This window comes from Ornithodoros turicata, chromosome 7 (genome assembly GCF_037126465.1).
Source record: "Ornithodoros turicata isolate Travis chromosome 7, ASM3712646v1, whole genome shotgun sequence".
NCBI lineage: Eukaryota > Metazoa > Arthropoda > Arachnida > Ixodida > Argasidae > Ornithodoros > Ornithodoros turicata.
The window spans coordinates 34,726,813-34,744,890 of NC_088207.1; the positions used below are offsets into that span (position 1 = coordinate 34,726,813).

The window sequence follows — 18,078 nt, forward strand, 5'->3', positions numbered from 1 at the left end:
GTGTGAAATACGTAAAAGGCCCTCGTGACCTAACCTTGGTCAGGCGTCTTTGAAACGGCGTTCAATGAAATGGACGGACACCGCAAACCAGCTTCACTCACGATCTCATGATTCGCCGTGCGTACGACCCTGCTACGAGGGTGGTTCCATAAGTTTCCGGCCCGACCAACTTTTAATAGTCATAGAGTCGAAACAAGTGTATCACTTTTCGACATAGTCACCTTTAACTTCGATGCACTTTTGACACCTTTCAACCAGCATTCTTATACCCTTGAAAAAATAGTCCGAAGTTTTGTCCGCAAAATGCTGGAAAACTGCCTCTTGCACCTCACTATCGTTTTGAAATCTCCGTCCTCTGAGATCCCTCTTCAAGTTTGAGAACAGGAAGTAGTCACTCGCTGCCAAGTCTGGGCTGTAGGGTGGGTGGATTTCTTCGAAGCCGCACTCCTTCAGTGCAGCCTTTGCAACAGAAGCCGTGTGGACAGGGGTATTGTCCTGGAGCAACCGGGCACCTCGACTCAACCTGCCGCGCCTCTTTTCCTTGATGGCGTCTCGCAGTCGGTGCAGTAGTGAAGCATAATAAGTCGCATTCACTGTGGTGTTTTCTCTCTTTGAAGTCGTTGAGGATGATCCCGTGACAATCTCAAAATATTGTTGCCATGATCATCTTTGTGGATTGTGTGACCTTGGCTTTTCTTGGGGGTGCTTCTCCTGGTTTGCGCCATTCCATCGACTCCTTTTTCGAAAGAGGATCATAGCAGAGCACCTATAGTCTCATCCCCTATGACAATTGACTTCAATCTTTCTTCTTCGTTCTCTTGACAGAGCTCCAAAAACTCTTTGGCACAGACGACGCGCTGTTGGTTTTGAATTGACGAGAGAAGTCGTGGCACCCATCTCGCACTGACCTTTTTCATGTGAAGGCCCTCGCCGATGATGCGAAAAACGTTTGTTTCGGAAAGCCCCAGCCTTTCTGAGATTTCCTTCACCTTCAGACGCCTGTCGCTCAGCACTTCCTCCTCGACAAGAGACAAATTTTCTTGTGTCACCACTTCCACTGGACGACCATCGCGTGGATCATCTTCAATGGACTCTCGCCCCAGTCGAAACTGCTTAGCTCAGTCTTTTACCGTTGTATACGACGGGGAGGCTTCCCTGTACACGTTGTCCAGTCGCGCTTTAATTTCCTTAGGCGAAACTCCCTCTTTTGTCAAGAATTTTATCACAGCGCGGTACTCGATTTTTTCCATTTTAACTGAAGATTGCACCCTGGCTGTTTGAAATGCCGCTCTCCAACCGACAAAAGCATGGAGGGGGTTGAGGGTGATGCTCCGGCCCTCCAACAGATGGTGCCACGCGTCCTTAATCGCATTTTCAAATTCGCGCTCATTTTCTACCTCGGGCCGGAAGCTTATGGAACCCCCTCGTATGCCTCTATAGCCACACATCATTTTTACGTTGCGCCACATGAAGCAGTCACGATATTCTACAGGGCGTCCATAGACTTTGATTTATACAGTATCAATCCCGTATGTGATAATTCTCGCAAGAACTATAGCGACTCCACACTTTTAGTTTCTCTTCCAATCTCATCTAATCTCTCTGCAGAAAGTTCCATGAAGAAGTCTTGAGCTTGGGCACAACAATGGACCTTTTTCACCGTGGCCTATGCGCATGCGTATGACCTTGAGGCGCCGGAGAGGATTGTCTCCGTCTTCACTAGATGGCGCACTATGGGGACGACAGAAGTGGGGACCAGTGGGAAGACCGCACGAATTGCGCGACCTTGTCAGCCCTACTCCGGAACGATTTTGGTCCTTTGTGCTATCCACGTGGATTTGTTTCGACGCGCGCCGAGCATGGTTCGTGGGAAAGACGCTAGGATACGACGCGTATGTGAAATAGGTCCATTGTAATGACGTAACGTAGCAACACACGCGAGTTCGTGCAGAAAGTTCGCAGCTACACTCTGAGCGAAGTAACCTCTAGTAAAGGTAAGAAAATTACTATTTTTTACCCATCTATCAGAGATGGGCACAGCGTAACCTTTATCGTGGAAACCTCTATAGAGGTTACAATGCTGCTCTCTATTCATAGGTTACAGCCTGTTTATGCTCCTCTGCTTTTAGAAGTTACATTCTTCCAACTTTTTTGTGTTTAGCATGTTGATGTTTATGAACCACAAATCTACATTGTGCAAGGTTGATACACATTTATTTCAGCGAAATGCAATACAGTGCACTGTATATGGCTCCAGTAACAAATATAACTTAGTACTTTACCTATGAAATGTGTTACAATGAATTACCACGTGTAGGATACCTCTCCTTGCACTGAATTAGACACACAAAAAATTACGACTTCAAGAAAACTGACTGACACCGCAAAAATAATACGATCAATAGTGAATCTATACAGCTACGGCAGTTTTCCTTTTGTAATGGGCAACATCTTTTTCAGAGCACCATTCATAAGACCCCTTGGAATAGTATCTTTTGGAAGCACAAGACGCTGCACAAGAACCAGTAGTTGTGCAATTGCCAAAGGATAGCTTATGTTTTTTTATGTAGTAAATACATAGACACAAAGCCAGAGCCTTTTCCAAACTGCTTGATTCCTGCAGTGTAATAACCTCCCCTACAGTGCCTCCAAAGATGACCTTCTTGTCACCTCCTAAGTAAATGTGGGGGGCGGGAAGGGCGACCTCATGTGGGATGACTTGCTGAAAATAAACGTGCACAGTAAAGTACTGTACTAACGTATCGTTACTGCACATACCTCGTTGAGTAGGAAAAATTCGGCAGTGTCAGGCTGAAGCATACGCTCAATGTCCACGAAAGACTGTACCTTTCCTTCAATTTTTGCTATCTCGTTCAGAGCGTCTCTCAGCTGTTTTTCAAGCATAGGCATTGCGGTCCCAAAGCGTAGCTCCGCCTCCACTATCAGCTGTTCACAACGCAATAAACAGACATTATCACGGGAATTGCTTTTTGTATGATATATTCCTATCATGGTGAGAAATTTATTGCCTTTATTGCACTTGTTGCGGAAAACGGTGGTTGGATGTAAAAATTCGCGATATTTTTTCTAGTAGTACAATAGAGGGGGATATAGCTGTATCTGAATATACCAATGTGCCCAATAAATTATAAGTGGCGAGAACATAAGTTTTGGCAGTGAGGCATATATATGTTACTGCTTACCAGCTTTTCATTCAGGAAAAACTTCGGGAGGGGGTCCAGGTCTGCGCGCTCAGAGATGGTTACCTCCAAAAGTAGTGTCATTCTGGCTATGTCATAATCTAGATTATGTGTGGAGGATGACAGTGCCTGCATTGCAAGAAGCAGAGTAGAAGGGTAGCCAAATTAACAATTAGCAATTAAATACATACATTCAGTTCTGCCATGGCGGACTCGTTTGACACGGTCTCCTCAGTAGGCGCAGGTGAAGGTGGACTTATTGCTGCAGCGTTCCTCTTTCTGTGTCGCCTTACTTTTCGTGCATTAGATAATCTCTTGATGAAAACGCTCTAAAGGCAATAGTCTTGCATGAGATATGTGCAGACCATATACGTGGGAAAATATCCAATTGCCCCTCTGAGCAAGGCAATCAGTATTAATTTAGCGTGGGTACTCACATGAACTTCAGTGCTCTTGCTATACATCTTCGAGCGTGGTGGTGCGTTTTCCCATTGCAAATAAGGGTATTTTTCGGCGAGAGCGTCACGTAAACGTTTGTATGTCCACCTTGCCTCTCCTTTTGAACACCCCTCTATGAGGTGATTCTCACTGCAGTTGTAAAATATGTTCACTGCTGCACTGTGTTAAAGGCTAGTAGAGATTGGCCAATGCTTACTCCAAAAACATGGCGACTTCGTCCCTCTGTTGCCTGGATAGTCTTTTATGTTTGTCCTCAGGCATTTTGTTCCCATTCAATATCGGTTGCACCACGTGTGAAAATTCTGGAAGCTTGTCCAGTGGCCATTTCTTTAAAGTCTAGAAGAAAAGGAACAGCAAGTGCCAAACATGGTACTGGGACACAGCACACATTGCTTTTATTGAAGAGGATAGCTGAAACGACAATTTTGTTTGCAGACATTTTTCACACATGTTAATTTTCAAACTGAGGCTTGCCTCAAAGCCTGGTGTCTAAGTTTCTCTGAGCGCAAATTAGAAGGGAATTAATTTTATTTAGTGATTTTGGAATTCGCAGGCAACAGATTTTGGAATTCTGTCGCAGACAACTTTTACCTCAACTCTTTGTACAGATTCCAAGAGCAATGCACATATCACTCTCACAGGTTTTATTGACAACAATATCGAAGAGAAAACATGACCTTTCAATAAAATAAGATTTAACACGTAAGCACACATATCGGGAATGCCCCTCTACGTTCGTAATGTTATGAAGCTGGTAATGTATGCCAGCACCTCGGAATGCAGTAGTACTTGTCATTTATCTTGTATGACCACAGGGACCATGGAAACAGCAAAGACGTGGCCTCAAAGATAAATTTGTGCGGTGTAGCAGACAGCACAAATGCGCCTTCGAACAGAAGCTTTCCTTCACAAGGACGTTGGAAACTATGATGCACAAGTTCTTCCAATAGACAAACTTTTCAATCATAACAAATGTGATGATACCTGTTGCGTTACCAACCGTTACAATGTCTTTAACACGCAATACAACGTTGGAAACTACAGCCCTACTAAATGCATTTGCAGTTTTCCCAATGTCACTTGTCTGCACGCCAGCGCCAGCAAAATCTGCAGTGAGTACAAATGGAGCACTTCTGATGCTCTTGTCATCAATTGTGGCATCATGCTGAAGGTTGGGCACTCCTTCTGAGTGCCAGATCTCAAAGGACATACGTGATTGAAAGAACTGTGCAACGGAGTAAGGAAGGTTCTGGTAATTCCAGAATTTCTTAGATTTTGGTAGAGCATTTTTACCTTCGAATCGCATTGCCCAATGATGACGTGCAGGTCCAAAGTTTCTGATCTGTTGTACTAAGTGCACTAACATATGATGCTTTGGGGTAAACTTCTCATTCCCGTACAGTTCCAAAAACAGTTTGTTATGCTTCGCTATTAGCGATTCCAAGCAACACAGATCATCTACAGTGAGAGTGGGGGACAGAATTATTTCTGTTATTGTACACAACAGAAGGTAGCATTTCACATGTGGCTCCTCATCACTGGGTATTTTGTTTAGCAGCATGAAGGGGAGGTGTAAGAGAAGCACAAGGGAAGCACTGGATGAAGATACAAGCGCAAAGTCCGAGTCAAACACTCTTGGATATTCACTCTTACTTATAGCCCAGACAACCATCAACGTCCCCAGGACATCCCAGTTTGGTCATAACGTCCAGGTCCATGATGGATGTCCACTGGATATCCCCTGGATGTCCCAAAATATCCATAAATATCCTGGATTTATCCAGTGCTGACGTTGCAAGCTGTGGGTGTATAATATCAGACGTGTTGTGATACAGCCAATTAGGCTAACAGCTTTCATAACAACGAAGGTGTAGTGCACTCTGGTCGCAACCAATAACTACATGCGTAAAATAACATAGCGCAAGGTTTTGATGCGGGACCTTAGCAGCTATATTTTGATTGGCATCCTGCGAGTAATATTACACCAGTTTCATTTACTCAATAGCTCCATAAAATAACGTGCATAGAACTACGACAGTACAAACCGTATGCGAGCTAGATTCCCTGGGATCAAAATCAAAGAAACGTCCCCCGCCGTTCACTGCTGAGCGTCGTCTGCTGCATTAACTTGCACCGCCGCGCAAAAGCAGAAAGCGCCATGAGCATCGACAATAACGCACGTCATCATCATCATCATCATCCGCTCGCCACTGCAAACGTTCACATTCCGTTGTGCAGTTTTAAGTTTCAAGGTGAGCCTATAATATGTGCAGTGACGCCGAAAGTTAAGGGTAAAAATATGTGTGCATGAAGGACCGTCGGGCTACAGAAAAAACTCGGAAAAGCGTGCAACGAAGAAGGCCGCCACTAGATACCCCACTGTTGCCGTTCCGGATCCCTTCAGCGCGCTAAGTTTTGCGGCAAAATGTTTTTGTTGTTTCTGCGAACGAATCTAGCCTTTATACGTCCAAATAAAACGCGTACAACAACTTTCTGTGTCGTGTTTCACTTTTCTATCCCGTTTTTAAACGTGTTGAGCGATCGGAAGGATCTAGTGCACGGCTGCGTGCATCACACAGCGTACCTGTCGTACCAGGCGCCGCCACTGGCGCCGCAGGCGCAGTCGTCCATTTCTCCTTCGGTGACTTGGCCTGGCTTGGACTGTGCTTCAACTGGATCTTTAGCGCGCTACAATCAAACGCAAGCCAACGTCTGGTAACAATGGGGTATCTAAGGGCGGCCTCCGGCATTGCACGCATCGGGATAGGAACAAATACATGGGAAAATGGCGACCTTGGGGGACCTGGTGGAAGTGATGATAATTGTGAGTCCTCAGTAGTTCTCCAATCATCCGTCGCAGGGGAGGTTGTGGAAACTTATTGTTCAACGTCAGAGAGTGCTGAACAGTTTGAAACAAAAAGTACTCAACGTGATTTCCAACACAGAAGAGAACCGAGCACAGTTGTACATGGTCCGTTCATGAGCGATGTAATGAAGTAAGTAATGATGTAAGTGATATAAAGCATACTCCTACCAATGCCGGCATCTCGAATGACATCGTTCACGCCCGTGCGATGTTGAACAAGGGAGGCTACGCCTTTTTTGTACCACTTATGAATTTCATAATGGGTACAAAAAGGCATATTACTATGTTACTTACTATATTATACTTACTATGTTACTACGAGGTAGTGTACGTTTGTGTCACGGTTAAACCAGAAATGCTTAGTACTTGTAGTGTATTGAAGTATATATGTTCATGCTCTCCGAATGCTAGTCTGTGAAGCTACAGTGTTTTCTATGCTGCATTTTTAAGTGCCAACCTGCGTTGAAGTGAAAATTTAAGTGTGTTCTGGAGCACAAATTTCCTGAAACCTTTGTATTGAGCATTGTCGTTTTCATGCTATATTTTTTTACGGAATGACCAGAAAAAATTTTACACTGGTATCAGCGCCAAAGTGCTTCCCAAGGAGAGGGCTCTCACATATCTCAGTTTGAAAAAAATCGGAGAGGTCGACGGGACCAACCTGCCTGATCTGACGTGGAATCACCCAATTATGCATGCAAATGCATGTTCCATGAAACAAACGTGCATCACATATAGTTTTCTACCCTTGATGTGTATAATTGTCTGTTTGATTTGGCAGTGTTCTGAAATAAATTTTGAACCATAGCAACGTAGGTATGTCACTCCTTCTGGATGGTGGAACAAACCACATGATGTGGCTTGTCCCCCAATTACACCCAGAGCACACTGGGCCAAAAGGGGAGGGGTACGACCCCAAAGATACGTCCTGTAATTGTCCGGAAAATGTCATGTCGGACGTTCTCGGGATTAAAAATAGAACGTCCGATGATGTTGCAATGAACGACCTAGGGACAGCCGAATGATGGTCTCTTGGACAAAACAGGATGTCACTGGGATATCCTGAAGTCCAGGGCATGATGTTATGTGGATGTCACAGGGATGTCTTTGTGTTGTCTGGGAGAGTTGTGGAAGCGAAACTTGCTAATTATGCCGTTAAGACCCTGAGTAGTAGTCCATTTTGCTTCTCTTACGATGAAACGGGCAAAGAGAGTGATTTCTCTTGGTACAACGCCTTCTAATAGCACATGCATTGGGTCATAAAGCAGATCATGTACCAACGAGAAGTTAGCTATCTCGGACAGCACAGAACCTCCATTGAGGCCAAACTGCTTGGAAAGTTGCTTACGATGTTCTCCTTCAACAGCGCAGAGCTGCCGAACTTGTTCCTGTATTTGTTCATCTCTGCGCAAGGGACACTGAATGCCGAAGTGGTACTTATGGAAGTCCTTCGTTTCAACCAAACAGGAACGGCAGGAGAGACGAACATTAGGACTGAAAGATTCCTTAAACCCTCCCATGTTGTGAGCCGCAAGGGAATCCCCAACGTAAGCGAGCAAACACCCGTTAAATAGTTTTGGGCCCCCTCTCGTTTGGAGCAGGCAACCAGAAGCCAACTCGTTTAAGCATGACACGAAATCGTGTAGCAAAACACTTTTTGCGGCCTGTGATTTTAGACTTTTTGCTTTCCCTACAGCTAGCAAAAAGATACTGCTCAGCTTGGACCTGTGCGAAGCCGGAATGTTGACAAATGTTACGTAGAATACAGAAAGCTTTCCGCGAGAGCCCCTCTTCATTCCTAGTGCGTTTGCTACCTCAATGTCATCGGAGTACAATAGGCATACGATCGAATTAGGTTTGTTGACGCAATTTACATGGTGAGACAGGAAACGAGTGCCATCAGTAAAGTCGTAAAGCACGCCTTCCTCCTTCGAGACAAGTAGTGCCTGAAAATATTTTTCGAATGATGGGTGACTCAGCAGGTTCTCCAGTAAGGCTTTCATGGGAATATAATACGCTTTGTCACCACAAGGCAACTGCACTTCTTCCTGGGGAACGTAGATCCCCTGACGCTCGTAAAGAGCTCGTCGCGAATCGTCGTCTCTGAAGTCAGAGACATTTATGTTCATTCCCTCTGCAGAAAACATGTCATTTATGGCAGTAACCACGGTATCTATAGCAACTTTTGAGCATCGGTGCTGTGCCTCCAGTTTCCTGCACAAAGCGGATAGCAGCATGTTTGCATTTGGTGGTACATTAAAAGTCTCAATTGGTTCATCCATTGCTGCATCTGCAAATGGAGCTTCTGTGCCGCCTTCGATTTCCACCTCCTCATAGGTAACACACTCAAGAATATGCTCCTTGTACCGGGCCAAAAAGCGGAACTGGGTACCACATTCCTGACATACAGGGGTGAACCCTTTAGGATGGAAAGCCCGTATATGGGCACAGAACCGTGCTAAGTATGGCGTAGCAAACCTGCACAGTGAGCATTTGTGAACACGGACCTTGTTCTTCGGCGTAGCAGACCCCGCCGCGGCTTCATTGGCAGAAGAATCTACTGAAAAATAAATCACTGCTCATTAAAGGGAAACCACGAGCTTTGGATACCCATCAGAATTCCTAACTGACTGAAGAGCTACATCCACAGATCCAGGGTCAGATGCTGTTACATCATCTTTGTTTGCATCAGCATTCCAATTGCTACATGTTGCCATATCTGGTGGTGTATCTGGCGCTGAACAAAGTATGCAGTAACAGCAAAAACGTCATGTCAAGAAAAGCAGTAGAAGTCCTAAAATACATGCATCGTGCTTTGAATCTAGTTATATATAGTGCTGCAACAAACTGTCTCACCATTTGACTTTATAAGTGACACCACTACAACTGACCTTAAGTCCTTTTTGTCAACAAACGTTTTTTTATATATACACAGAAATGGCCGACTGTATTATCAGCACTGTAATGTGTGAGTACTATATGGCCTCACCTTGTGTTGCTGACTGCACAGCCAGTGGCGGGGGCCCAGCAGAACAGGGCAGAGGAAGCTCTGCTGGGGATCCCGGTACCATGCATGTTTCTAGAGCAGGAGAAAGGTAAATGCGTATCTGTGCCTAATTCAGTTCCCTTTACCAGCACAAAACACTCACTGTGGTGTGGCAGGTACGGCAAAAAGCCAGTCTCCTCCCAGCCTAACTCACCTATCAAAGACGAAAAAAAGGGAAACACATATATGATGACTAAAATGTTCATGGTGTGTACCTTATGAATTCTATTCTGAAATGGTTGCTTGGACGTGATAAAGCAAATACCTCGGCATGCTGAGGGAGTGGGTGGAGGAGCTGGTTCTGAGCAAGCTTCTGCTCGAGCTTCTGAGCAAATGTCAAGCTTCGTCTGCTCTAGCTGCATCTCATCACCTGAGTTAAATTTATTGCGAGGCTTACATCAAATCACATTCACGGTCCCACGAGAGAAAATCAAAAGGAGAACAAAATTGAAGACCGAAAAGGCCACGCGATAATGTTGACGTACAAGGAACGTTGCAGCGCAGCGACATTCATCCCCTGATAATTTTTTGGCCACAATGCGGCACTGACGCGGGACACACGTTCTTGATGGAAAGCAAATGTTCTGAGGCTGGCACATTAAAAGGACAAACACGACGCAAGCGTCATGTTAAGCTAAGATACATGATAGAGGATGGCTGCCATTATCTTATCGTTCACGTTTTTCACATTTATACGAATTGCCAATGTCACGGGGGAACAACTGCGGAAGATCAACCGTTGCTCGTCTTGAAGAATCGCGGTGGAGGTCGCTCCCACTTAAATATGTGGCACGTGGTCAGCAAATATGACAATGATATGACAAAGGGGTGCACGAAATTGGCCGCGAGTTACCAGAAGAACGTGGGTGATCAAGCTCGCAATCCGCTCATTTTACATACTGCATTTTGCATCGCTGTCGTTGCGATGTGTGCGCTGCAACAAACCCGTAGTTCGAGCTACAGCAGCGAGCTTTCTCATAGCACAAAATCGAAATCACTTGAAGAAAGCGTGTAGTGAATCACTTACCAATTTCACTTAATTTGTTGTGGCAACCGGGAGCGTGATTGCAGTATTCGCACTTTAGTTGACGGGCGGACGCATCCACGATGTACTGCTTGCATTCGTCGCATTCCTTGCATCTTCCTCTTGGTATGCCCCAAATATCTTTGTTTGATAAAGCCATGGACAAGGGAACGCGTAAGACAGTGCCAGTGCAAACCCGCGGTTGCCGAAGCCTGCAGCCCGCAGCGTCTAAGACAAACGCGTCTGGCCTTGACCGCGCGTGCCAGGCGAGGATATGGGAGAGAGGTGAAGAGTGTACTGTAGAAGTTACACCTCTACTGAAGAGGTAACATTATAGAAGTTACGAGAGTCCAACCTTGTGTCTCGCGCTGGGTTACTTCTAAGAACGAATCTGTAACCACCACAATTCGTTCTTTACCTCTAAATTCGGTGTTACCTCTTCAATCTCTTCAGTTTAACTTCTAAATAGAGGTAACATGGCACTAAAAGTTACCATAAAGGTAACCAGGTTAAGAGTGTACAGTAAATTCCGCCTGATTTTTCGCTCGTTGAACGTCTCGCAACTTCTTCACAAACATTAACGACTGATACTTCAGGCCTAAGCTCGTGAGCTCCCACAGGCATGTCTCTATATCTACCGCGGTTTTCAAATCCGCCCCCCCCCCCCCCGATATATTCGATATATTCAAAGGTGTTGCAAACGGCTCCCGGACCCTCCACCGTCTGTGTGCCTGTGGCTTTGCAGGTTGTCGAAGTTAATTTGGGAACGGCCTGACGAGCAGAGTTCAGCCAACGTCTGGCGTGAATTCCCGTCGTGGCCATAGGATTATCACCGTGAATCCTAGCAATTACCGCAGGCTCCTAATGGGAACGAGCACTGGAGTGGCGAAACGGGCTTAGTTCGCCCATCCATGGTGTCATTTATACGGACTTTTTGGCTATTCCTCCGTCGTTGGCGGCTCTTACCTCGACGATTGGGACAGTCATTTAGATGGTGGTTCCTGCCGGTGATGACGAAACGGCTGCAACAAATCACGTCGCCGCCACCCAAAAATAGTTGATATTTCGGTCTAAAGGGGCACTGAGGTGCAAAAATTTATTGTCGCGGAATTGAAGATGTTGTTACCTTGGCAGTAATGCAAAAGGAACGGGATTCATTCGTTGCGTCGTTTGTGAATCTATGTACAAACGAAACCTCAATTTAGGCTTTCCCTCTCCTCCATTTCTCAGGAAGGGCGGCAATGCGGAGCGTGCTCCCATTGGTCTCCTCAGACGATTTGTCCAACCATCGCGGGAGATCGTTTGAGGAGATCATTAACAAGCCGCTCTCTATTGCCGGGCTTCCTGAGAATGACAGAACAGTCGCAAGTGTAAGTTGCAGGGTTTGTTTCGCGCATAAATCATGAATTACGAAACAGATAGACACCGTTCCTTTTGTATTACTGTCAAGGTAACGGCACCTTTCATTCTACGACGGAAAATTTTAACACTTTCATGCCCCTTTAAGGGTTTGTTTCTTTAGTAAGAAGATCTGTTTTTGCGATCTTCATTCTTCCCCTAGTATATGTTCCAGTAGTAATGTAAATCTAACGCACGTGCTAAGCCGACGGCACTAGCAATGGTCCAATCTCACGGTGGTGGTGGTGGTGATGTTGAAAGGGCTTGCCGTTGTCGGCCTCACGTATGTGGGCGCCCTGGGGAAATGTGCGTCCTGGGCCGACTTCTAGGGGAACTGTGCCGACATGTGTCTGAAAGCGTCTGAGGAAAACCCAGGAAAAACCCCAGACAGCACAGCCGGCACCGGGATTCGAACCCGGGTACCTCCCAGTCTCGGGTCCAATCTCACACTCGCGTCGTATCCTAGCGGCTGTCCAACGAAACACTTTCGGCGCGTGCCGGAACGCAGCCGGCGCCATTGTGGCGCCATATATTGAATATGTAGGGAACCCTCTCTGGCGCCGTCAGGGTCACAGAGCATGCGCAGAAGCGTTGTGAAAAAGGTACATTTCACAAAGGAATAATTCCCCCACATTAGAAGGGGAGTACCATTTACCGAAAGAAATAAAAAAATAAGAAACAGATGGCGGTCTGCCTGCCGAGAGGGGTGGCAAGGTAGAAGGAAAAGTCGCAGGACGAGAGGCGCCGATATTTGGAAGAGAGAGTGCTTTCCTTCTGAGCGTAGAAGAATCGTCTCAGAACTGGCCCCGCAGAACAAGAAGAGCCTCAGGACGAGACCCGCCGATTTTGCAACAGAGACTTTTCTCCTTCTGGGCGAAGAAGAAGGAGAACAGTCTCAGAACTGCCCCAGAAGAACTGTTTTTGATCAAAATATTGGCGGCTCCTGTCCTGAGTCTAATTCGTTAACAATTCCCTCATATTCTGTCGGACGTCTGTCGGTAGCAGCAGTAGGACAGAGGAAACCCTGATGCTTTCACTCTTCTGACAGAATTCATCTCGTCAATGCAATTCTGTTTCTTATTGCGATATTCTTCGTCCTAGTCAGACGTCAGTTCGTCGTTTGAAGTACGAGTTTTGGCAGATCGGAAGGTGTTCACTTTGACGTTCCGAAAACAGCGATAAGCCAATCGCCCGATTCCTTCAAAGTGGCTGACATCGCGCTGTTGACCTTTGATTTGACAACTTTTTTTATCGCATAGTTTTCGTAGAGTGCTTCCCATCTGTAAAAACAAAACTCCACGGCAAATGTGAACGTACAACTATATGTCTTTAGAACGTCTACTGAAACTCTGGGGCCATCTACGGAAACTCTACTGAAGCCATCCGTTGGTCATGGACAGTGTTAGTGGACGAATTTCTGCTCCCTAACTACAGCGCAGCTGCTCGGTTTGTTACCAACCCTGTGCAGTCACGTGGGATAACAAACGGGGAAACGGGCCGATGGAGGGAACAACGTTCAGCAAAGGAAGCAAGGCAAGCCGTGTAATTGCGTTAAGTACGTACGACCCTTTTGGGTGCGTGTAGAATTGAGTAATGCTATCGGTATCACAAGACACACGTTGTCGTATCAAACGTGAATCACGTCTTTTCTGTGAGATCGTCTGCGACACCGCCAAGCCTTTGCTTTCCAGTGACACGGATGAACATGTTTACCGCTTATGACGTGTTGAAGTGGCATTTGTATGCTTTGCGAGCGAAATCAATAAATCGTAACGAATGTAGGCATGCATTTCCGAAAGCAACAGTAATCCAAAGGTGAATACACACAGTCGTTAAACGTCATCTTCATGCTGTTCTATGAACCAACGGGAACCGGAAATTGCAAAACCGAAACCATTCCACCGTCTGTTCTGTCGAGTTTCGTGACGAACGAACGACAGCACACAAGCAAGTGATGTAGTGGGAAAATGTTCACTGCTTATTTGTTTAACAAATATATGTGAGATACGCACATAGTATACCGAATTTCGATAGCAGGTGACAGAGCCGTAGCGATGGGGGGCGAGAAGGGCAGCCGCCCCGGGTGACCTCGTCAGAGAGGGCGCCGAACGGCTGGCCCTGGCAGGTAGGTCGGACAGTAAAAAGCGATAATGAAGAGAATTTGAATTAACGATCTCGGCAGTGCGAATAAGCGTTTTCTGTTCTTTATTTACAGAGCTTCTGACGGCAGTGAGAGAAGGGGGTAGGGGGGGGGGGGGGGCGCTTCACGTTTACCCTGTCCTGCATGGGCCAACTCGCCTGGCGACGGCTCTGGCAAGTGATGAATTTAGGAAAATGAGCACGTCAAGTTTAGCGGAACGAAGCAGCCAACGGATGGCAGCTCCCTTGTGGTAACGCTCCCTCAAGATCGTGGGTTCACACCCGGCCGAGGATGGTAGCAATGTGTGTGTGGGGGGGGGGGGGGGGGGGGGGGAAGGTAAACATTGCATCCAGCACCGTGTGGCGGAGAGTCCCTGCGCAGATCAAAAGAACCCCAGGTGGTCGAAATTATCCACAGTCCTACGCAGCGGCACCATGTCGTCATATTCTAGGCAGACAACGGTACCACCACCACCACCCCTGGCCTTGGACACTTGGACATGGAAAGCTTTCATTTGATCCTGACAGATGGCGCCACAGGCGCTACCATCCCGTTTTCTTTATACAGCGTAAACATTTAAAGGCGGCCGCCTGCCGGTGGCCTGCACAACTTGCTGGAAAGGCGTGTAGGTCTTGAAATATTTGGCCACAACTATTATATGAGGTAAGAGCAAACCCCTAAAACAATCTGCCAGCATTAGAGGGAGCTCTCCGGAACAATATTAGTAATAATAATTCCAGTCATCGCAAATCTCCTGCAGTGCGTGTAAACACTTTTCTGTCGTTGTCCGTCATGCACACGAACAACATAGACCCCCATGTTGTTCCTGCAGTGGATGGGCGTGTTCTGTTCTAGCCGGCCTTTCGCCTGCTGGCTTTTAGTCTGGGAACGTTAGGAAATGGTGCACTCTGTTTGGTGTACTGTTGGAAATGGCGTACTCCGACAGCTTCGCTCACTTTCCACGCCAGGCACCTTAGACACTCAAATATGGAAAGTTGTTGTGTTATGGAATATGTAAGGGCTGGTCGACTCCCATCTACTAGCGGAGGAAGATGTGCTAATGCATTCCCAATGCGAAAGATTCTATGTTTTCAAGTTTATTATACACCTTGAATGACTGGCATCAACATATTGTATTTTAAAAAAAAATGCCTTTGAAGGCCTTCGGTGATTCTCGCTGCCAATACAGGAAAGTGGGCCACCAAGAGATCCTCCATGGACGTGTTGCATTCAGCAAACGAAGACATGCGAGGCTCTAGTTTTTTGCCATGAGTTTATACTGATACGATACTAATACTAATACTGATAGAAAACGTGAAAAACAGAAAATTTCACTGCCCGCATAAAAAGTCTTAGTTTATGCAACAAGGTTTATAGCAAGGTAAATTGCAGAGGCTCAGTTTTTCTCTCTTACAAGCAAACAAACAAACAAGCACACCATTTCGGCCTTAACGACGCCCATTTTCAATTCCCATTGGGTTCGAATCCCTCCACTGGCACTCGTGCAGACTGTTCGTCAAGTGCTGTTTTTTCGCACAATAATTGTTTATGAAACAAATCAGAAACGCGTACGTGTCTTTTCACAACGTTCTATAGTATATTTTTATACGAGCTGGACACAGATCCTGAGATTCGCATTTCGGGTTCTCTGTGCAACAGCCGCCTGCGAGAATTCCCGGCAAAAAGACTAGCTATACGAGAACATACGGCAGTACAGCAATCAATCATTCGCTCTTGCGTGTGGTAAATTTTGTTCTGACATTCGCCGGTATATGGATTATGATTAGATTGCTAACCTTACGTCACTCTGACCATATATATATAGATATATATAGCATTGGCAAAATGTAGTAGTTATGGGCGTCACACGAAGTGCGTGGCAAAACTTTGCAATCGATCTTACGTTTTGGCGACATGGCTCTTGATTGCAGCACTGCCGTGGATATGCATCAAGGAATTTCCATTAAGTTACCTGCATCTTACATAAGATCTACAGGGTGAATGATTATACGAACTTTGCTCATTCTCACAAAAATGTACACATGTTCAGATTTTGACAGGCCACTCCATCGGTGTCACACTTTCAGAATAATGCAGCGCTTATTCAACGTGCTGGTTTGGAAAATGAGGACAAACGGTAATACTATAGGAAAAGTTTTTAGTTTCCGCTCCATGCAATAGAAATCAGGGGAAACTTTAATACAGCGTGCATATTTTTCTGTTCACAAGCAGTGGAGAGCCAACCTGGGATGGGATTGGATTGGATTTGAGTTCGGAATACTGCGGTGATTGTGGCTCCAGGTTTGGTTAAGGCTTGGAATTCGTGCAAGTAACACACGGCCTTTGAATACGAGGAAAGAATGACAACACAAGGGCACTGGAATTCGAATTGGATTGGATTGGATTTGAGTTCGGAATACTGTGGAGATTGTGATTCCCGAAGTTTGGTTAGGCTTGGATTTCGTGCAAGTAACACAGTCACAGGGCCCTTGAATACGAGGAAAGCATGACAACACAAAGGCACTGGAATTTGAATTGGATTAGATTGACTCGCTTGCCCCCTACGGCACTCTTCATTGCTATGCATAATCGCACAGTTGTCTCGCGACATAAAGCAAAAGAAAACAAACATTAATTGCATTTAGCGGATGGTATGCATACGATTATTATTACGCTGAATTTAAAAGGGTGTATGTAAAAGGTGGATTTGAAAAGGTGCATAACGGGATGCATGCCTTTTTTGCAGCAGTTAACATAACTCCATGGGTATCACAATAAGACGTACGTCGCCCGTTTTCAACCAATTGGGGTTTGGGGGGGGGGGGGGGGCGATGACATTCGGGATGATATGGTTGGTGGGAGCGTGTTATATGCAGTGAAGTTCCGTTTTGAGAGTGTAGCTACGATACTGGGTCAGCGATAAAAAAAAATTCCGAGTGGGAAATGATTTGCGCTCGCCCATTTTGCCATAAGTCTTCTATGGTTCATTGTATTATCTCGTCGACAGTCTTCGACACAAGAACGACGTATAATCTTACTGTGTAGCACTTCTCGTTTTTCTCTTAATCCTCGACCCATATACTGTTACGCGATCTTAGAATCACCACTGTGTGAACGTAGCGACACGAAATAGGAATACATGTTCCCGCTAAACAATACAAGATACGGCATCCCTTCGATCTGTGTTCGGAAAGTCGGAAACGAAAAGGACGAGTAAAACGGCAGGCTCTACGATGTCCTCGTGATTGCGGTATTCGTTTTCGTTGTGTCGTAAAGTCTGGTTGGTGACAGAAAACGGATAGAACACGGCCTTCGTGCCACTGGTCCCTGAGGTGTTGTTCGTTTTCCTTTGTCACTGGCATAGTACAGACGGACCCAGAAGGTTGCTCTTTTGCCATCGGATGTCCTTCGCACCCCTGATTTTCGCACCATCTCTTTCGTTTCTTTGTTTTGTACTATGAACTTGTTGTTCGCGCAAGTCTTTTCTTTTTTCTTTCTTTCCTTTTTTTGTGAGGTATCGGCGTCGAGAAGAGGTTCCCCGTTTTGTATTCGAGGTTTTTATCAGTGAAGCCGTATTGGCGTGATCGGCGCCCTTGGGTGTGCTTCGGAATAGCGTTTTTCGTTTACTTTCTGCTTTGTATTCTGCGGCCACATAAATTGCCTGAAGAAACTTTTCGTCAATTTCTCTTTTACATGGAGCTATGTATGAAAGCATTTCTCTGCGTTCGAGGGTCATTAAAGCGCAAAAATTTCTCGTCGCGCGCTCTTAAAACAGTAAAAAAAAGGGGAAGGGGAACGGGGAAATAGGCTTGTAGAGGGCTCGCCGTTGTCGGTCTCACATAGGTGGGCAACGTCACGACTGCGCCTATATGGGGAATGTGCGTCCTGGGCCGACTTCTCAGGGAACTGTGCCGACAGTCTGAACGCGTCTGAGTGAAACCCAGG

At 45.9% G+C, this 18,078-nt stretch overlaps 1 protein-coding gene and 1 long non-coding RNA gene across 3 annotated transcripts in view; one reads left to right on the plus strand and one right to left on the minus strand.

The window, feature by feature from the left end:
• The window catches only part of LOC135400906 (U8-agatoxin-Ao1a-like), a 107,152-nt gene that overhangs the window by 57,848 nt on the left and 31,226 nt on the right, over window positions 1–18,078 (plus strand). The gene's annotated exons all lie outside the window — the stretch shown is intronic.
• LOC135399821 (uncharacterized) lies at window positions 3,727–9,073 on the minus strand. The gene is made up of 3 exons (XR_010424418.1): window positions 9,033–9,073; window positions 3,856–3,995; window positions 3,727–3,788 (listed from the first exon to the last, which is right to left on the minus strand). It is a non-coding gene; the product is annotated as an uncharacterized LOC135399821 (long non-coding RNA).